A 22,010-nucleotide genomic window follows, 5' to 3' on the forward strand; every position below is an offset into this window, starting at 1 on the left:
AGGTGTGAAAACCACTTTCAGGGTGAAAAGTTATTTCGAGGCAGGACACTCTGGTAGTGGATCTTGGAACTGATGGAAATGTTGGTAGGTGTGCTTGCCTACTCATCTGTATCTCAGGGAAGCATAGTTGAAGCTAATGGAACACTCAAAAGCCCAGCTTTCCCCACAAACAGGTAAAGACCCCCAAATGCTAACTGAATTGTGAGTACACTGTGGAACGTGTTGCTTTGCTGCATTAAGGCTTATGTTTCCTTTGATCCTAGGCTGACGATTCTTTGGTAGCTTTGCAAATTTCTACCATGTTGATGGTGCCCTGTTGGTGTGGATTTCCATGGCCAAGCAGGGATTCAAACCCTGCTCTCCAGAACCACAGTCCAACTCTCAAACCACTATAACACATTGGCTTACTTAGTTAAATACATTTATCTAAATAGCTAACATGAGAGCTGGCATGGTGCAGTGGTTTGAGCCTTGGACTATGACTCTAGCGACCAGGGTTCAAATCTCCTCTCCCTGCATGGCCACAGAAACCTGCTGGGTGACCTTGGGCAAATCATGCTCTCTCAGCTTCAGAGGATGGCAATGGCAACCCCCTCTGAAGAAACCTGCCAAGAAAACCCCATGATAGGTTTGCCTTATGGTTGCCATAAATTCAAAATGACTGGAAGGACACAACAGCAACAGCAACAACAACAAAAGTAGATGATGCAGGATTCTGACCAACAACAAGTTCAAGTAGAACGGTTTTTATTTGGAAATGTTTTAGGTTGTTTATATTGTACACTACCCTGATAGTGCATACTAAACAATGGGATAGAAAGGTTTAAATAAGTAAATCTTTGCTAACTTTTTAAACCACGATACTTGTACTTGCAGTGTTCACTTATAATTGGCCCCATAGAACCTGAGGGACTGGTACATGCAAACACACACACATTCAGAGAGAGAATGCACAGTGTTGCTGAGATACCTCTGGTAATTAAAAGAGTTTAGGGTGTGAAAAAAACAACAACCCAAAGACAGCAGGGATTTGTGGGAAGGAGGGATAGGCAAACCACTGTCCAAAAAGAAAATGCAACACTATTGACATTCTCGTCATGCACGCAGCATGAATTTTGTTTGCTGCTTAAAACGCACACAGACACTTCAGCCAATCTCCATGCTGCCCAGACCCACCCACTCCACAGTCACTTTCCTCCTCCCTGGCCCCAGATCCTCAGTTTCTCTTCTGCAGTCAGGCTGCGAATGGCTTGGCAAAGTCTTGTGAGGAGGGATTCACTGTCGGGAGCCCAGGCCACCATTCTTCTGCACACAGTAGACCATGTAATTGCTGGCCTAATTGAGCATGAGGAGGGGGGAATGGCAGGGTAAAACTGAAATAAAAGAGGAAGCCCAGAATTAGGGGGCGGGGAGCAGGGCACTGAGCCAAAGGCAAATGCCCTGAAATGAGACCCCCACCCCACTTGAATAAGCAATACAAAAAGCAAAACAACAGCAGAACCAAGTCATACATATATATTCACCGTGAGCTTATGTGCAAATGGTGAGGGGGGAAAACAGAGCTTGGAAATGTGACCTCTTTGGTATTCCACCCTTATATACATGCATCCACAACGAAAGCACTCTTGATAGATGGTCATCCAGCATCTGTTTAAAGACCTCCAAAGATGAAGATTTCATCACATCCCACTGTCAAATGGCTCTTACCATCAAGAGGTTCTACCTTTTCCTGTAGTTTGAATCCATTGCTCTATGTCCCAGTCTCTGGAGTTGCAAAAAACAAGCTTGCTCTAGCCACAGTATGACATTCCTTCAAATATTTAAACATGGCTATCATGTCACCCCTTTACCTTCTCTTCCCCCAGGTTAAACATCTCCAGGTTCTTAAGCCACTCCTTATGGGGCTTGATAGTTTCCAGAGCTTTCACCATTTTGGTCATTCTCCCCTGGACACACTCCAGCTTCTCACCAACCTTCTTGAATTATGGTGTCCAGAACTAGACACTAGGTGAGGTCTTATTGTAACTACACTGTTGTTGTTGTGTGCCTTCAAAACAGTTCTGACCTATGGCAACCCTATGGCGACCCTATTCCAGGGATATCATTAGGGGGGTGCAGGGGATTCAGGCTGCACCAGGTGTCACCCTAAGGAGGGTGACACCACCGCTCCCAAAACATCTAACCTTTGGCAGAAATGGGCTGTCCTGGGAGTGCTCTAGAAGGTTCCAAAGGGCTCACCAACTTATAGATCCCAAGACTGGGCCCATGGCATTCAAAGGAGTGTTGAAGTGTCATATTTATGACTGTGGATACACTTGAAGCCAGACTTCAGAAGTGGATAAACAATGAGTTATAATGATGATGACAGAAAACCTGCATAAGAAAGAAATAATACATCCAAGTGGATTTTGAAAGTGCAAAGCAGCAGCAACAACATATCAACGGGAACATGTGCTAACGTTGTACAATAGCTTGGTTCATAGACAGCTTAACCACACAACCCTGTCTTATAAAAAAAGGGAGGGGGGAATTCAAATTAAATGTTAATTTAGTGTGTATCTAAGACGTGTTGGACAGTGGGACAGACTACCTCGGAGGCTGGTGGACTCTTCTTCACTGGTGGTCTTTCAAGCCAGTCTGAATGGCTACTGTCAGGGACAGTGCAGCTGTGGATTCCTGAACTTAATAAATAAATGAAATAAATATATGCTGAAAAAAATTAATGAAAATGATTCATTGGTAAGACCATCCTGATGGTAAGAGATGTTCATGGATGGTGGAAGATTCTCCTTCATTGGAGTTTGTATAAACAGAGGTTAGCTGTCCATCTGTAGGGGGTGCTTTTGCTGTGGATTCCTGAAGTGTTGAACTTTGGGTTGAACTAGATTACCTTTGGGATGATGTCTGAAATTACAATTCCATGGTACAACTCATATATCATGTACAATTCCATCTGCATCTTTGAAATGACAATCATTCCCCCCCCCCAACGCATGGCTTTGTTTCAGCAGTAGGATTGGTCCAAGCCTTACTCACATATGTGATGGCTTCCTCCTGTCTTGTGGTTTCTCCAAGGAGCTGGCATTGCTCAGCTCATAAGGAAGACTAGTATTTCCCTGTATGGACTCTTAATAATAGCAGAGACTCCAAGGCCCCCATAATAACAATAGTCTCAGCACACATTACATCTAAGACCCTATATAGAGGAGATAGATGGCTTTACCATCATGAAATGCAGAGTAGGTGAGTCACACCACCTCAGTAGTTAATAGTGAAGTCGCACAACTAAATATATATGTGTATCTCAATGTGTAATGGACACCCACTTGCAACACGCATGCACCATTTACAATGCTCAACCATGTACAGCAACCCTGAATGAGACACTCTGCTTCCATTGCCAAGGACAGAATGCAGCCATTCTGCATTGGACAAAAATGTCCAACTGCTTTTGTAGGGGGAACTTACATATGTGTAAGAGACTCTAAGGATTCTGGCTTGGATGTTCTTCTTGATGCCTCTAGTTATGTAAGTTTTAGGGAAAGTGAGGCTTATTTCTCTGAACATCCATCCCGTTTCCTCAGAAACGGTGATAATCCCAAGGTGGAGGTAGAGGCCAGTGGAAAATCCATAAACCATTCTTCAGCAAAGTAGTGGATAGCAACAGATAAGGAGGATGACACTCATATAGCAAGATCGGTGACATATGTTTCTTTCAAGAGACTCACTTGATGGGCTTCATTTGGCTTAACTCCATGGGAACAGGTTTAATTGGTCTATGTGAGATGTACATGGACAGCAGATTAGGCACAGACGCACAGACACACACCATTAACACAGCTTCATCATCCCTTACATTTGATAGGAGGATGGCTGAAGGGGAGAATTCATCCACACACACCACAAAGCCCACCTCCAAGATGTTCAGCTGGATGAACTGATGATTATTTATTTTAATTTGGAAATATTTTTATTATCTATTTTAAAATCTGAGTTTGAAAATTGTCTATTCAATCAATGTGTAGTCATTTAAAAGACCTAGGGTTTTCATTATCATCATCGTCATCATCATCATCATGATGTGTGTGGAGGTTTAGCAATGGGGAACGGAGGCTTCTTTTTACTTTTTCTTTCCTCTTTCCTCTTTTATGTAATTTAACATTCCCTGTTGCTTTGCATTTTGCTTTCATGCAGCTTTTTCAAGCCCCATCATGAACATTCAGTTACCTGTAGGTGATGGGTTTTGTAGTCCAACACATCCAGAGAGCTGTGCAGCTGGGGAAGTCTGTCAGGTCACCAAGACCTAATCTTGGGTTTGGGATTCTTTTAGACTGCCTCTCTTAACCATGGCCCACAGGACATACTGACCTGAATCCTATAGATTAGTCTCAACTGGAGTCAAAATCCCATTGAGTCAATAGGTCTTCTTTAATTGGGACTGATGATAGAATTTAGGCATTGGCCTCTCTCCACCTCTGAAAAACAAAAGGAAACATTGAACTCAGACAACTCCATCTCTCTCTCTTAGACACAAATACACCATTGTGTATGATGCATCCACATGTTGATATTTTGAACATGGGCAAGCCAAAGGAGAAAGGAGCTGCTTTGATCTCTGGGACTCTGGAAGACAGGCTGACCAGATGGCATAACTGCCAAGGAGGACAAGGCACTGCCAAATGTAGCATCCTAGTAAAATGGAGGGTGTGACCTAATAAAAGCTTAAAAAACAGGCATAGCCATATCAGTTTGTGCTTCTTAGTCTGGCTCAAAATTATAGGGCATTTTGAGATGCCTCCTAGGCAGAAGGTGGAAATTGGGAACCTAGAAAAGGAGGACTTCTTGGTCACCCTGCCCTAAGAGGAAGAGGAGGAAGAAGAGGAGGAGGGTGTGAGTGTGTGCATGTGTACACACACACATACATCCCATAGAGGGAACCCTGGGATGCACAAGGGAAGAAAGGGAGCCTTGGGGAAGGCAAGGTCCTCTCCAAGCCCAGGGTCACCAGATGTCCTCACTGCAAAGGAGGATGAAAAAATAGAATCATCCAGAAAAAGGTAGGGCATGACCAAAGAAAAGTTGGAAACCCTCACAGAAATGTCAATTCAGGCTTCTGAGCCATGCTCCAAATGGAAGAGATTTTGGGATGCCTCCTGAAGAGGAGGTGGAAATGTTGGGCAGGCCTTGGGAAAGGAGGTCATCTGGTCAGCCTAAGCCCAGGGTGAGTCTCAGGAGGGATATGCTGGGGCTTCCCTCCTGCTCCCTAGAGTAGTGGCCTCAATTGGGGTGGGGTGGGGGGTCTGTGGACTGCACCAGGTGACACCTTAAAGGGGGGTGACACCACTGCTCCTCAAACACCTACATTTGGACAGAAACAGGCCCTGCTTCCCTTTAAAATGCTTTAAGAAATTGAAATTTTTGATTTTTTTCTTTTAAAACTTTTGAAAACAACATCACATTCTAAATCAAATCTTCACTGTGTATCTGTCAATGCATTTAGGTTGTGCAGATGATATTGTAAGTGGAAGGTATACTGTTAATTTGGCTCGTTTGTCGATGTCACAACTATTAGCACAGCATTGTGTATGGTGTGAAATGGGAGGATGTCAATGGAGGGGGGTGACACCATGGGTGACCACATCGAGTGACACCAACCCTTGGGAGGCCACTGCCCTAGAGGACAATGGGGTGGAAGGGAAGGAAACCTTCCTTGGGGCTGCTGGGGGTGGGGAAGGGAGGTCACGAGATTGAAAGAAAGAACCTCTCAAAGGGGCACCCCATCCTTTGGAGAGACCACCTCTCCAAAGGACCCTCCATCCCCTGGACCAGTTTTACGCATCCCTTTCTGGCTGGCTCTCCAAGCGAAGGGGACCCAGTCTCCCCCTCCAATACACCCCCCTTCCCAGTACACTCCCCAGTGTTCAAAAATCCCAGTTCTCAGTCTCTTTGCCCCCTAAAGCCTTTCTTTCCAAAGGGAGCTGGGGAAGCAGAGATGCTGGAGTAGCCTCCATCCATCCTCTGCTTGGTCCCTGCATCCCTTCCTCCCTCTCCATCCTGGTCCAGCTCTATCTCCATCCTCCCTTCTTTCTCATCACTCTCTGGCTGCAGAGAACCCCCCACTCAATCCCCATCCGCCCCCATCCTTCCATTCCTCCCAATAATCCCCCCAGGATTAGGATTACCTGACTTCACCTGGGATTACCAACAAAGGATTGGGAAACCAGAGCAGGCAGAGCGCTTCTCCATCAGTGGCCTGCGTCCGCACTGCAGAACTAACCCGCTTTGACACTGCTTTGAATTCCAGGGCTCCCTGCTATGGAATTCTGGGAAGTAGGGATGGGATCAGGAGGGTGGGCTCTCCATGTCCTCCTTTTACAGGGCATGCCCTCCACGTGCACCTTCAGTCCGGGAAGAATTGGAAGGGGAAAAAACGTCCTCTGATTTGAGCATGGCTCAGGAGCCTGAATTGATCTTCCCGCTAGGGTTTTAAGAGAGAGGAGCCCTACATTTCGCCCTGGGTTTACGGTGGCCCCCATGTCCTCCTTTTCCAGGGCATGTCCTCCATTACCTCCTCCCGTCCGGAAAGAAGCTCAGAAGCAATTGACATTTCCGCCAGTCCTACATTCCTCTCCTACCTTCTGTCCTCCTTTGCGGAGGGGGCTACTATTATTCCCAGTGCCCTTAATCCAAGAGCAGGGAGCCGGGGCAGTTCAAGCGGTACCAAACCGGGTTAGATCTGCAGCGGATGCAGCAGTTGCATGTACGTACGTAGAGTGTGTATGTGTGTCCTTCTCCCCTCCATTCCCTTCTTCTCCTTCTCCTTCTCCCCAGGATTTGAAATAAAGTTCTCTCCTAAATGCCAGAGATCGATGGATCTGGCCAGTTTTTTCTCCCTATTATTATTATGTTTTGAACCTTTGCTGGATCGCTCCTTTAATTTGGGGGGGGGGGGTTAAAAGCAAAAAATAAAAGATGGAGCAAAAGGCCAACCCACCATCTACGCAGATAAGCCAGCAAAGGAGGGGTTTTTCCTCTGGATCGCTCCCAGGTCCCCCAGAGAAGAGCAGCCAGAGAGAGCCGTTCGCATATCCTCTCTCTTTCGCTCTCTCTTTTTCTCCACCCCTTCTTTCCTTCCCTCCCTCCTTCTTCCCTCCTTTTCCTCCCTCCGTTCTCTCTCTCTCTCTCTCTCTCTCTCTCTCTCTCTCATGTGCGGAGCTGGAAAGCTTATAAAAAGCCTGATGTAATCCTTAATGCAGCCTCTGGCTACCCAGAGAGGCTAGTAGTAGTAGGAACAACCGCCAGCAGGGGAAGAAAAGAAGCAGCAGCGAAACCCAAAAAGCCGACAATTAAAATCAAGCGAAAATCAAGCAGAAGGAAAGGAGGAAGAGGAAAAAATTGCGAAGGAAAAGCAAGAGGGTGGTGGAAAGACATTGGATCTGGGCCCCTTTGGGTCTCCTCTGGAGCAAGAGGGGCAAACAAAGGGGGGGAAGAAACTGAAGCCATTCATCTGTCTCTTTTTAGGCGGTGCAAGCTTTCCGACGTCCTGGATCTAAATCTCTGGCTTTCTCTGGAGCTTCCCCTGGTTGGCTAGGAGAGCCCTTTCCCTGGACTGAGGAGCCTTGACTGCCTTGCACATCCCATCATCCCCACCCACCACCATCCCCATCATCCTCCCCCATCCTCTTCCATTGCCCATCTTCCATCCAGACCAAGTTGCAAGGGTGCCTTCACCCTTGGGTGACAAAGTTTGGAGGGGCTGGCCTGTCTCTTCTCTTTCTCCATCTCTCTCTGTTGTGTGTGCTTATATTTTTGGAAAAAATAGTGGATTGGAAAGAACCAAAAAAAGAGAGACCCCCTGTTTTGATTCCTCCCCCGAAACCCGTTCAGACTTCCCTAGCCAATGGCCATTTTCTTCCTTCTGGATTTGTGGATGGTTTCCATTTGGAATTGGACCCAACTGGGGGAAAGGATATAAGGCACTGGAGGCTCTGAAAGGTAAGAGGGGGAAAAATCATTCCTATATATGTATGTCTTTTCAAAGCAAGAAATCTTTCTTGTAACTATATATGTATTTTGGAAAAGAAGCTTGCTTTCTGAGTTGATGTATTTGGTGTGGCTTTGGAGCTGGGGGAAATAATTGTTCTTGCTTGAGGGGCTACAACGTGGAAAGAAGAGAAGGATGGTCATGATATTGTCCTTTGCTACAAAAATATATGGAAGCGAAGCTAAAGAGGGAAAGGTTGGGCTCTCGTTCTCTCTCGGACGGGAGTTCCTTACCCATCTTTTATCCATCCCCGACTTTTTAAAAAATGCATATATCTTCGACCCCTCTTCCATTCCAACTTTGGACAAAGAGGGACAGTTGGATGGTTTTGGGCATCCTTAGAATATATTTGACTTGAATTGTTGGTGTTTGATGGAGGGGAGAGTTGGGGGATGTGGAATTAACGGTCCAGTTTCCGAAGGCAGAGATGGAAGACGTTCCCTCCTTACTGCAAAATCTGATTTTTAAGGGGGAACTATAGAACTTAACTGGTGCTAATGTGGTCCCCCATCAAAAATATTCCTTGAGCCCCCCAGACTGGAAAATAAACCCTACCAATCTCACTTGGTCTTGGGTGGAAAGCCAGAAGCTACCAGTGGGCACCGTTTGGGTTCAAAGCCAAGAGGCCACCAACCTCCCAGCCTCCTTTTAGCTGGGAGTGGACCTACTCGTGAGTAAAGCTAGGAAGGGAGACGATGTTGGGCGGATCTCCTCTCTTTCGGACCCGTTTACCCTCTGGGAGAATGAGGCTCCTCTGACATCTCCACTTGTTCAATCCTTTATCAGGAAAGATGAGAACGAGGAGAGAGAAATGGGTTCTTGGATCCTCCTCCCCAGAAAAAAGTGACCCCCTTTCTGGGGGCTTTATCCCACCAACCCCAAATTTGAGGGAGTAACCTCTTCAGAAACTCTGGAAAGCAGACCCTCTGAAAAGCCAGCAAAGGTGCCTTCAACCAAGGCACGCGGGGGCTGAAAGCAACGGAGCTTGCTCCTGAGGAGTCCCATTGAGCTCCTGAGATGTGGTGTGGAAACTAGAGCTTCCATGCTCCACAAAGAAAGCCATTTTTCACCCTCCAAGCGCGGGGAAATCATATACACTCACTTGATGCATTGAGCAGATGCCTCCTAGAAGGGAGATCTTGCTGCTTTGGGAATTCTTTTGGCCAGCAAAGAAATGACACCTCCCTTCATGCAGAGGATGAATCTGGAGAAAAAGGTGTACTGATCCCCCTCACTACACTTCCATATGGGTCCAGTTCCCTCATCGCTTTGAGAGGCGAAACCTTGCCCATTCTTCCAATGTCCAACCTCAGTCTCAGCAGGACTTGGTTTTTTGGGGGACAGGTATGGATGGATGAGAAATAGGACTGGAATTGTAGGGGCTGAGTCTTCTTTACAGCTATTCCTAACATCTAGGACCATCTCCTTCATCCAAAGCGAGGTGGGTCGGTTGGACTGGTGGTTATTCTTCCCATGTGTATTTCTTTTTGGCTAAAAGGAGAGGGCAACCCCACCTCCCTCCATCCTCCAGAGAGATTTATTGCCCTGCGTCCCTGTCCACCCCTGGATGAACCCCAGGCCAGTGTGCTGAAGGCATTGAAGACGAGGGCCAAACCTTGAATATCAAAGCAAGGTCAAAGAAGGGAAAGCGCGATTCGCGGTGCAAGGAAGAGGGATGCAATTTCTTCTCTTTCTGGGCAAAGGCTGTGCCCAGAACTAGAGCACTCGAAACCCAACTGGCTCCTTGTAAGCTTGGCTCCTGGAGCAAAGAGGGTTTCTTCCACAGCTCCATGGAGACCACCACCACTACCACCAAGGAGTTCTTGCTCCAAGGAGGAAGGGAAAGAAGGAAAGGCATTCCTTTCTCTGGCCAAATCCAGCAGCTTCCCCTTTCTTGGATACATTTTAGAGAGAAGAACCCTTGGGGGATAATTATTTCCAAGCCACTTCCCTCTCTCTCTCTCTCTTTACAAATTGGGAAGGCAGACCTGGTTCTCCCTCGCTTTACCTGTTGATGCAAAAAGGTGGAGGGAAGAATAAAAGGTGGAGAGAGACAGGAACCAAACCCCAATGTCCAGCTCCTTGCTTTGTGGACCGCTTGCAAACAGAGAGAGGGAAGAAAAGAATGGACTGTTCTTAAGACCAGATCCTTACATCTAGGGTGCACTAGTTATTTTTTAATTTTTGCAATCCTCCCTTGCAGTTCTCATAAACCAAGACTTGAGGTTTAGCATTGGCTTCTTCAGCTCTCAGGGTTCTAGTCCTCATGGAGGAGAATGGTAAGAAAAGGAGGGAGGGAGGGAGGGAGGGAGGAAGGAAGAGATCTTCTTCCCCTTTGGGCTTTTTGCATCAGGGAGGAGAGAGCTGTCTGGAAGGAGGCAAGCAAGCAAGACTCTTCAGTGGAGCTGTTCACCACCCAGTTAAACCAGAGCCAAGCAGTGGCTTAACTGATGGCAACCAGCCAGGAACCCTTTGCTTCGGCTTAACAGCTTTGTGGATCCTGGCATTGAACCCTCCTTAACAGTTCCCCTCAATTAAAAAAAAAGAATTCTTAACAGGAAGGAGACTGGACTTGGCTTCCCCAGATTGGAAGCCAAGCAATTTAGTGGCAGAGAATGGCACCATTTTCTTTCTATGGGGACAGAGAGCAGCTAGGCTTGTGAAGCCTAGCATAGAAGTGGTGTGGATCCATGTCCACCAGTATCGGAGTCTCTTCCTATTTGGCTCCCTCACCCCCAAGCACATCTTCTTCATTTCTCTCCTTGCACTGCTTGATCTGCAGTTGAAAAGGGAAGGACTTTGTGTAGTGTGTTGGCCATAGGAACCAATAAAGGGAAGACCTTTGTTCCCTTATACTGAAGGTTACTTTTGGACACCCCATCCCCAATGAAAAGCCCTTCCCAGCTCTGATGGACTCACCTGAGAATTATAGATCTTGGAATAATCCACTTGGTATCTATGGAGAGCTGACCAACAAATGGTCCAGCTTCCGCTCAGTGGTTCGGGGACCATTGGAAACTGAGAGGGGAAGAAAGGCATGGGATAGTCTTAAAATCTATCAAGCCATTATTATTATTATTATTATTATTATTATTATTATTATTAACCTTTATTTGTAAATAGAGAAACTTTAAATGGTTCTTTTGAAGGCCATGCTTCTAGTCCACATGAGGGAGAGGATGGAAGGTGCATGGGAAAGGCAGGGGTGTGATTTTTTGGGGGGGGTGATTTGCTTGTCATGCCCTGCATAGACCCCCCCCCTTCTACTAAGAGAATGCAGACAATACTTTTCTATCTTGGATTTCTTATGCATGGGGGGGGGGGGATTCCATTATCTTGTAGCCCTTCCCCCACCCCCAACCATGATCCATAGCCATGGATACAGATTGTGTTTTAAAGACAGCTTCTGCTCCTAACAAATCAATCAAACCACTACCGCACATTGGCTCTTATGGTTGGCCTCATTCTTCTGTGAAAAGCAGCCTCAGAATAGGAACTTTGCAAAAGGAGTTGTGTGTGTGTGTGTGCGAGAGAGAGAGAGAGAGAGAGAGAGAGATCCCTTTCTTTGTTTAATGCCAAGGCTGTTTAATGTCAGGGTGTTTGAGCAATCCCAAACGCAAGAATGCAAGAAAATCTAATTCTGGCACTCGTCTAAAATGAAGGGGGCACTTGGAATAGATTTGAAGCTGGGAAAAGCAACTGGATTAACAGCATGAGAAATGATCTTCCCCTCCCCTCCATAACTATGAGCCTGGGTTAAATAACTCCAAAGTGCAACAGGGGGTCCTTTGCAAACAGTAGTGAAATGCAGGATGCCTGACTGGGTATTTTGGGGCTTCTTTGCACACACTTCTGTAGGAGACAGCTGCAAAGTCCATGGGAGCTAGCTTTTGCCAGTCCTCACAAAATGGTGCCCCCCCCCCCCCGGAGCTGGATATGTGACTTTGGAAAGACTGTAATCCAGGCAAATGGGTGATGTAGTGCTCATATAAAGACTTGGAAGAGCAAACCAGGTTGCAAACCTTCAACAACATGAAGAAGGAGCTGTTGCTGTTGAGCATAATGGGGTTGTAGTGATGAGTGAACCTGCATGGGAATGAACTGTTAGCTCCGTTTTTAGAGGGGATGTGGAGGGTTGGGGGATTATGGGGACCATTATAGGCTTCTGGTGGCCACAGGTGGCCCACGGACCACCAATTCCTCTCAGAGCTAACAAGGCATGGCTCATCTCCTTGCCTTCATTGTAAACCAAGCAATCCAGATCAATGTGCAGATTTCAATGCCTCTTTCCCTCCCCCATCAGTAAGGATTCTTCAACCCAAGCATGGACTCCCAAAACAGTGCTACCAAACCAGACAAATGGCAACTTGTTCCCCTTGTATTCCCAAAGGTGTTGATACGATTCAGGCCCATTTCTTTTAATCAACTCGCTGAAGTCTTGCTTATACCCCGAGATCCTTTGTGGAGCATGCAGATTTATTTATGGTACCCACGGATGTGAGCATGAATCGGAGGAATAAAATGCGGACCTAAGTTGTCAGTGTCTTATAAACAGGTGTCAAAGGAGAAATGTTCCAAATGATTCTCATCCCAGTCCAGAGTCCCTTCCTGACTTGCTTTAAATTGGGCTGAGAGTCTTCCTACCAAGCACAGGGTCTCTCCAGTTCAAAATGAGGTGTTTGGGATGGCTAGCAGCAGGGAGATAGGGAAGAGACACAATGAATAATGCACCAGCAGGAGTTTCCATCTTGACAATGAAAAAAAAACACCCTCCATTTTCAATAAATCAAGATTTTCATCAGGAACTCTTCTAGGGGAAATGGCATCCTTCAACACTCCCAACAGTATCTCTCTGTAGGCCGACTCATCCATCAATACATGCAACTGCTTCTTAGCTATTCTCAGTATAGTTTTATCTCCTCATCTTCATCTAAACGGGACACTTTACCCTAAATACGAGTACTCAAAAGCCTGCTTTCCAGAGTTTCATGTGACATGTACCTTCCTTCTTTAAGTATGTTTAGGACTGTGGTCTGGTTTATTCACTCACCTCTTAATGTTACTGATTAAGTGAGATTTTATACAAGATCTCTCAATCTACTCCTCTCTCCTGCAACATATATATAAACCTTTGCTATAAAAATAGTTTAACTTGTTACTTGCAGAGTAACATTCTTTCCCATTAAGTCACCCATCGTCTTATGGCAACTTCATGAAGTTCATTGGGGTTTCTTTAGGCCAAGAATATGGGGGGATTGCCTTCCTTTGAAATATACAGCACCTGGTGTCCCCCTTCCAATTACTAACTGGCCCTGGCCCTCCATAGCTTCCAAAATCAGACAGGATCTGGTGCCTCTTTCTGAGCTGCTTTTGAAACACATTGTGGTTTCCTTTTCAACAAATAATCAAGTAGTTATAAAAGAGACAGTGTGGCATAGTGGCTTGAATGTTGGGCGATGGCTCCAGAGACCAAGGTTCAATTCCCATCTCGGCTATGAAATCCACTGGGTGACCTTGGGAAAGTCACACACTCTCAGCCTCAGAGGATGACCATGGTAAAACTCTTCTGAATAAATCTTGCCAAGAAAACCCCATGATAGTTTGCCTTAGGGCCATCATAAGTCAGAAACAACTTTAAGGCCCACAACAACGACAGCAAAAGAAACCCCTTCCCAGTAATGGTCAGGCTTGCCTCTATTTCACTTCAAGCAGAAATGTGCTGGGTTCTAACAAATTTTCCATTCCGTTCCCTCCTCCTTCCCTATTATTTAAAGTGTCACAGAATCCTAGAGTTGGAAGAGACCTCCCAAGGGTCATCCAGTCCAACCATTTTCTGCCATGCATGACTAATCCATGAAAGCACTCCCGACCATCCAGCCCCTGTTTAAAAACCTCCAGAGAAGGAGACTCCACCACATTCCTTGTGTGTGTATATGAGAGAGAGAGATGTGATGGCTGGTGGGAATGCCTGACTAGCTATGTTCAGTCATTATTTTAAAAAATCTTCCCTCTCACAGAGAGATGGCGCTCGCTCTCCAGCTATAACTTCTCCTGGCCCACTCTGGGAATGGATCTTTTACAGCAGATTATGCCGGGAGTGGTTTGGTTCCTTGTTGTGCAGTTAAAAAACGAGCCTTGAAATGCAGAAGGAGAGGCAAACCTCAGGATAGAGAGAAATGACTGAAATCCAATGATGAAACCTTCCAATCGCCCCAAGAAATCATCTCTCCATTTATGTTTTTCTCTCTGAAGATCTGCCATGTGCCAGGAGTCTGGTTCAAGGGATGCTTTTCTAGCTCTCTTGCTCCACTGAAATCACAGCTTCAAGACTGGAGAAATAGAGGGGTTTATTTTATTTAGACCCATCTATGCCCTGAAATCTGATTAAGCCATCAGGATGGAATTGATTTCAAGATATTGCTCAGCCTACCTTATTTTATCTTTGGGAAGGGAGGCTGAAAGTGCCGAAGTTCAGCTTTGCTTGGAAAGGCAAGCATATACAATGTAAGGCTGTGAAAGCAAGTTTCAGAGACTTGGGCATTGTATCTCCAGCACAGGCGGGGGAATGTGGCCCTGAGACCATATATGGTCCCCTGGGATTGGATTTGTGGTCCTCAACCAGGCTTCCAGGACCTCCCAAGGTGCATCTGCACTATGCAAGTGCAGTAGTTTGATACCACTTGAACTGTTATGGTTCCTCTTTGTAGAATCCTGAGATTTGCCATCAAATGGGGAAACAGTACTTGGAATTCTCTCCTTGAAAACTCCAGTGTCCCTGTAGTGAATTATAGGAGAGTGTGTCCTAAGAACCTCTCTAATTTAAAAGTCCCAGGAATCCATAAGGTGGAACCATAAGAAAGGGGTATCAAACTGCTATAACTGTAGTGCAGATGCACTCCTGGAAGGCCACTCACCATTGAAATAGGTTAAAAGACCGCTCTTAAAGCCAGCAGGGTGTGGTGGTTTGAGAGTTGGACTAGGACTCTGGAGACCAGGGTGTGAATCCTGGCTCAGCCATGAAAACCCACTGGGTGACCCTGAACCAGTCAGGCTCTCTCAGCCTCAAAGGATGGCAATGGCAAAACCTGTATGAAGAAACTTGCCAAGAAAATTCCAATGATAGGTTCGCCATAAGTCGGGAACAACTTGAAGGCACACAACAACAAACAAGACACCTCTTGCACTTTTTATTAAAATAAAACCCCATGATTTTTGATCCCTTTCCATGGTTGTTTTTTTTTACTCTCTATACAGCCTCCCCAGCAAGAAATTTGCCCCAAGCCTGCTTCTGTTGCTCAGTCCTGCTCTACTCTTACCATCAACCTCTCTCTCAGGAGTTTCAGACAAGGATCTTCTTTCTGGAATGCCAGGGACTGAATTTGGGGTCATCTATGGAAAATGCCTGTGAGATGCAGTCCTTGCCTGTGAGCTTCCAAATGTGAGGACCAGTTGTGATAACTCAGTGGCATGTACACACTCTGAAAGGGCACTTTCACAAATTCCTAGTGTGTTAGTGGACGCTCTTTCTTCAACAGCCCTTAAACAGAGGTTGGATGGCCATCTTTCCAGAGTGCTGTAGTTGTGTATTCCTACATGGCTGGGGGTTAGACTAGATGCTCCTTGGAGTCCCTTCCAACTCTAAGATTCTGTAATTCTGTGGGCTATGAAAACTGTTGCCACAGCTGAGCCCAGATAGCCCTTCAAACAATTTAAACTGTACTCTCTGTTGATTTGGATGTGGAATTGACCTTATGAAACAATTGCAATGTTCATGTCTGCATTAAGTCTCCTCTTCCATTTCAATCCCTCCCATGATGCTGTTTAATCAGCCATTTCTCCCTTCCTTGGGCATTGCCTAATGCTGGAACCACTGACAATTTAGAAAAGATTCAAAAATCCAATTCCCCCTTTCCACCCATTCCCATCTATAATGATAGATAGATAGATAGATAGATAGATAGATAGATAGATAGATAGATATTGATATTTTAATAGTGCCTTAGATGGGAACAATTCAGACAAAAAGATCCAGGGCTTGTTTGTACCTCCGACCTTTAAAAATTGCCTCAAAACAACTTCACATTTTTATTTCTTGTTTTCCAGAAACAAATAATGACATTCGGAAATATGGTAGCCCTTTTAAAGGAGATTAGCCCTGAAAAATTGGAGAGAGATAGTTCCAGGAGCTGAATTGATTTCCCAGCCTCTAATATATACAACAAAAGGCCTTGCCAGTGTGTGATGCATATTTGGTATTGGTGATGAGGCTCCTGGTGGGTAGTTGGAGGTGTTAAGCAGTGATTTTGGATATGGGAATAAAGTAAACTATGGGAAGGTAGACAGCAAGCATTCATAGTGATGGTATCTGTATGTATAGAATAAGTGATGGGATTTCCAGCTTGGCCACATAAACCCCCTGGGTGATCTTAGGCAAGTCACACTCTCTCAGCTTCAGGGGAAGGCAAGAGCAAACCTCCTCTGAACAAATCTTGCTAAGAAAACCTCATGATAGGTTCACTTTAGGGTCACCATAAGTTGGAAATGACTTGAGGGCACACAACAACAATAGCGATAAAAAGAGGTGGAAGAGAGAAGTGGATTCTGCCTCACAGGCCACTTGTCCTAGGTGCGGTTGCCACATCAAATGATATTTGTTGGATTATCATCTCTGAAACCAGCTTCTGACTCCATTACATCCTCTGGAACTAATCTTTGGGTACAGTTCTAGACTGTAGAAATAATGACATTTGACATCACTTGGCCACTTGGCTCCATCCCACAGGATCCTGGGAGTTTTCACTTTGTGAGGCACCAATACACTTGGGCAGAGAAGGCTCAAGACCTTGTAAACCTACAGATCCCAGGATTCCATAGGTTGGAGCAACCGCACTGAAAGTAGTGTCAAACTGCATTGTTTCTATAGTGCAGATGCACTCCCATAATTCTTATTAGCTGCCCAAATACCACATAACACCCATACACCCTCAGAGTATTCACCAAAGCCACCTTTCCTACTCATGGGTGCTGCATGGGATGATGCTCACGGGGTTATCTCCTCCGAAACCAGTCTCTTTACCTCTTTTGATACCAGCTTCCAACTTCTGTTAGGTGTCCAAAAGCAGCACAAATGCAACACTGCAGGCTACATGACTTTGCAGCAGCCATTCTGTAAAAGCTAGCCATGTTGGAGCCGACCTGCGATGAGAGGGGAGCGCAATTTCTTGTTGGTGGATCTATTCTGATGACAAATTAATTACCCTGTAGAAAATGCGCTTCAGGAGATGGATGAGGGAATGTGTGGATTGGGAGGCACAAAGGAGTGTTTACTGAACAACAAAATGTTCTCCTCCCACTTGCTTTGTTTCTGGAGATGTGGGAGGAATAGAAAGAAATGTTTTTCATCATGTTTTGGTTTTCTCTCTGCCCTTTTCATTCCTCCCCCCCCCTTCTTTATGGTTTCAGGTAGAAATTAATGCATGGTTATTATTATTCCTACCTAATATCTGGAAATTCCAGACAGGTGTATTATATTCCCTTTCCAGAAATCTAAAACCTTTTGACCCCGAGGTCTCAGCCCTCATTATAAAGAAACCCTTTTAACCTATTAATTGATGGGATGAGTCCCAAACCAAAGCTCAAGTCTGTTCATATACAGATTGTTCCTAACGATATATTTGAGAGGGGGGAAATTATCCAGTCAAAACCTTTGCAGGTTGACTGAATTTTGAACCTACATCCTATTGTTACACACTACCCAACATTTCATAGATGTAAACTAGGTCGCATGAGGCCATGTAATGTAGTCAAGGTGGGAAGCGTTATTGAGGGAGAACACACAGGCTAAGAAAGGCTGCAGTAGTTTGCTTTTGCCTGAGCCTACTGGGAAGAATATGATTTCTCCTCACCTGCCTCTCCCCTGGCAAATTTAATTGAAAAAGCCAATAAAGTCCCATATATAGTGTGGTGGTCTAAAAACTTTGTTCCTTCTAATATTCAGAAAGTCCAATTTGATTGAGAGTGCAGACTACAACTCCAGAAATCTCTGGTAATAGCCCCTGAAGAAGGCCAATTGGTGACAAGTCCAAAACATGCTGAGGAACAAAGGGAAAAGTGGGAGATAGAAAGAAAAACTGGGACATTTTAATAGCATATGAAAAAGTGTGATGACAGAGGATTAACTGGGACTGCTACTGGCAAATTGGGACAGTTGGAGGGTATGCCATTGGTCCCAAATGAGGTAGAGCCATTGAATCAGATGTATTTACTTATACATTGTATTTATACATTGACTCACCATTCACAGTCCAGGGCCTGGAGGATCATTTTCACCTTTTTGAACAACCCAAGAGGCCACACTGTACTGTGATGGCTGCTATTTTGGATGACCAGACATGACGTTTTGTTGCATCTAGTTGCTTCTGGGAGGAAATGTCAGGCTCCTTTTTGTCGTTTCTGTGTGTTCTTTCCACAAGTAGCATTTTTAGCCATATTCTTGAGCTAGGATTTCCCCTCCCCCAAGCCTACAACCTTCCATTTTTGACTAAAGAAAGTGATGGAGTAGTAGATTGGGGGGATTTGGTGGGAAGGCCTCATGGGAACCCCTCTGGCCAATATGGGCTGCATCATGATTCTCAGTCCTAATTTAGTGGAATTGATTGACAATATTGCCCTGTCTTTCCCCCAACATGGGACACAAGGGGGGCTCACACCACAGATTAAAACAAAGCATAGTTTTAAAAACTTGCAATGATTAGAATAAAATAATTTAAAGCCATTTAACAGCATTTAGAAGACAACCATGGAGAAGAAGTATAGTGTGCGCACACACATTAACAGCTACTTTTGCAAGGAGTCTGTGGGTTCCCACAGTGAGACCTGAATAAAGTGGACAATTTAGGGTGCTTCTACACTGGCCACTTAGTCCAGGATCAGTCCAAAGTGTTATGCCCTGGAATGGCCCTAGACTGACCATGTTGGAGACTATATGCACTGGGCCAGATCCGATGTGACACCACACCATTGTGCACATGGCTCAGCTGGCCTGTCCCCTGTATTCGGAGCTGCCATCACCACATCCTTCCAGGCAGGAGTGCCATGTAAAGCCTGCCTGGTATGCCACCACTTCTGCTGAGGTCAGAAATGAGCACTTGGCCATGTGATAAACAAAGAGTTCAGGCAGCTGGTGTTGACCTCAGAAGAAGCAATGGTGAACTGGGCTTTCCATGGAGCTCCTGCCCATAAGGAAGTGGTGGCAGTTTCAAAAATAGGGCCTTCCCTTTCCCTTGCAAAGCTCAGTGGGGAGAAGGGGGATGGCATGGCCTTTGGCATGTGGACAACTGGATCAGGCTGAATACAATCTGTTCCTACGTGCCAAAAAAAACAAAAACAAAAAAAAAAAAAAAAAAAACCAAGATCCACATCAGATTTTAACCCAGTTTTGCTTAGTGTGGAACAAAGTTGGGTTTGGGGCAAAGTACCATGGCTCCTTCCCAGAAGTATCTGTATGTCATCAGGACTGCCAGCCAGTAGCGTCCATAGCATTGGTGTCACCCAGTGTGGTCACTCATGGTGTCACCCCCCCCATTGACCTCCTCCCATTTCACACCCTACAGAATCCTTAGTAATGCTTGTTTGCACTAATTTACTCACCAATTGTAATTCCCATATAGTACCACTGAATGTCATGCTAATAGTTGTGACATCAACAACTGGCATAGTTAAAATTATACCTTCAAATTACAATATCATGCTGCACAACCTAAATGTATTTTCATATACACAGTGAAGATTTGGTTAAAACGTGATGGTTTAAAAAAAAATAATTTAAAAAATCTGCCAAAAGTTAGGTGTTTGAGGAGCAGTGGTGTCAATCCCCCCTTTTAGGGTGTCACTTGGTACAGTCCGCACCCCCTGCACCCCTTAGTGGCACCACTGCTACCAGCACCAGCTTTGGGGTGAATGCAGCATTTTTTAGTCATGTAGATAAGCTCCTGAAAAGGAAAGGAATAGGAAAAGGAAAGAAAACAGCTTTTGCTCCTTTGTCTTTGAGAACATCTTGATTTTCAGGCATTAGCAAGTAGCATTGGCTTTATCTCCATGCTGGGAATAGCTTTATGGATTGATTCTTGCAGATGAAGCAGCTGTATAGATCAAACTGCTGTAGCATAGCAGCTAGAAGATCAAGCAGCGTATCAGGACATTCTTGCCTGTGTCACGAACTCACTAGATGGACTTAAGGAGCATCTACACTGCAGAATTAATGCAGTTTGACATCACTTTGACTGTAAAACTTTAGTTTCACAAAGTCCTCAACCTTCTGTGACAAAGGGTGCTGGTGCCTCCCAAAATTACAAATCTGCAGGATTCTGTAGGATGGAACCATAGCAATTGATGTTAAACTAACTAACTAACTAACTAACTAACTAACTAACTATCTAACTAACTAACAGCTTCATTTATATACCACTTCATACTGACATAGCAGTGTCTAAGCAGTTTACAACTGTAAGCTAAACTTTATTATCTTTAGGAGAGTCCCTGATCGATGAGAAAAGACACGCATTAGGTTTTTACACAGAAAATGGTACTTTCTGCTCAGAAACAAAAATATATTGTTGGGTCAGAAGGGGAGCTTACTCTACAAAATACATTAATTTATTGCAGGAAAGACCTACATTTCTGTACAGAAAATGCTGTTTAATGATCAAAATGCTTACTTATGCATATTTTTCCCAGAATAAATTCCATACATGTGAATAGTCCTTGAAAACCTGGATATTTTTGAGACCTTTCTTGACATGAGGAGAAAATATAGTTAAATTATCTGTTGACCATGAGAATGAAATTTATGCAGATATGCATCCCTAATATCTATTTTAGGGAGGTCTTGGACGAAAATAAGCATGTCCTCCTACTAGTCAAGAGAGACATGACTGCTGCAAAAATGCCTTGGAGGGCTAAAATAGTGGTGGGCATGCTTTCCAGAAGAAAGCCAGGATGATGTAGTGCTTTAAGCATTGGACTATGACTCTGGAGATCAGGATTCAAATCCTGACTTTGCCATGGATGACCTTGGATGATCATCTACTGGATCATCTGTTGGATGATCTTTGGCAAGTCTCACTTTCTCAGCCTCAGAGGAAGGCAAAGACGAGCTCCCTCTGGACAAATCTTGCCAAGGAAACCCCATGATAGCTTCACCTTGGGGTTGCCATAAGGCAGGAACAACCCAAAGACACATAACAACAACAGAGGGCTGTGTCCACCAATTTGCAACACTTCTGTAGCACCAGAGGACCACAGCCACTATTTCATGGCTGCTGACTGGAATAGATGTTGCTTAATTCCTAGTTATCTTTTGGGCTATCAGGGCAGTTTTTGTTGTATGAAGGTGAAGAAACTCCCTAAAAATCATATTATATTATTTTTAATGTGGGAGTTGGCTGAAAAATGGGGATGTTTGTGATTTGGGAGATCTGTGTGGATCTCAAGAACTCCCCTGGATCTTCCAAGGGCCGGATGTGACCAAAAGGCCATAAAACCCCCACCCCTGTCTTAAAATGTAGGGAAACCCCACCACCACCAAAAGGAGGAGAGATTTCCAGTAGCTTTTGCTCACAGCAAAGTGGGTTATTCTTCACTTGCATGTCCAAGGCCTGAAAATTGCTTGCAGTCAGCCTCGAAATGAGGATTGTGGCATTATTTTGATTATATTGAGATAATCTTTCCTAATTCTTAAAGAATCTGCTTCCATGGGGAGTAGGGGGTAGGACAAAAATAATCGTAGTTTAACTCACAGGTCCGCCTGATTGGGCACTTCATCTCACAAAGACACACATCAGTGCATCCTTTATGAAAATTTAAATTGGCTACCTCGGCTGGGGAAAATGAAAGATCCTTTTCTTCTTCCTTGAGTGTATGTTTTCCCTTTTTCTTTTCCTCCCTCTGCATGTTATCAGAATTATAC

The 22,010-nt window shown here is 44.9% G+C and overlaps 1 protein-coding gene and 1 long non-coding RNA gene across 2 annotated transcripts in view; one reads left to right on the plus strand and one right to left on the minus strand.

Annotated features, from left to right (window-relative positions):
- Positions 1-795: 795 nt before the first annotated feature.
- Positions 796-7,118, minus strand: LOC121929462. The gene is made up of 3 exons (XR_006103674.1): positions 6,995-7,118; positions 4,228-4,475; positions 796-1,373 (listed from the first exon to the last, which is right to left on the minus strand). It is a non-coding gene; the product is annotated as an uncharacterized LOC121929462 (long non-coding RNA).
- A 73-nt stretch (positions 7,119-7,191) lies between these two features.
- LOC121929178 (adhesion G protein-coupled receptor B1-like) overlaps positions 7,192-22,010 on the plus strand; it is a 159,635-nt gene continuing 144,816 nt past the window's right edge. Inside the window, exon 1 of the mRNA XM_042464487.1 lies at positions 7,192-7,995. The gene's annotated coding sequence lies outside the window, so the exon portion shown is untranslated. The remainder of the gene's footprint in view (positions 7,996-22,010) is intronic.

This window comes from Sceloporus undulatus, chromosome 4, assembly GCF_019175285.1.
Source record: "Sceloporus undulatus isolate JIND9_A2432 ecotype Alabama chromosome 4, SceUnd_v1.1, whole genome shotgun sequence".
NCBI lineage: Eukaryota > Metazoa > Chordata > Lepidosauria > Squamata > Phrynosomatidae > Sceloporus > Sceloporus undulatus.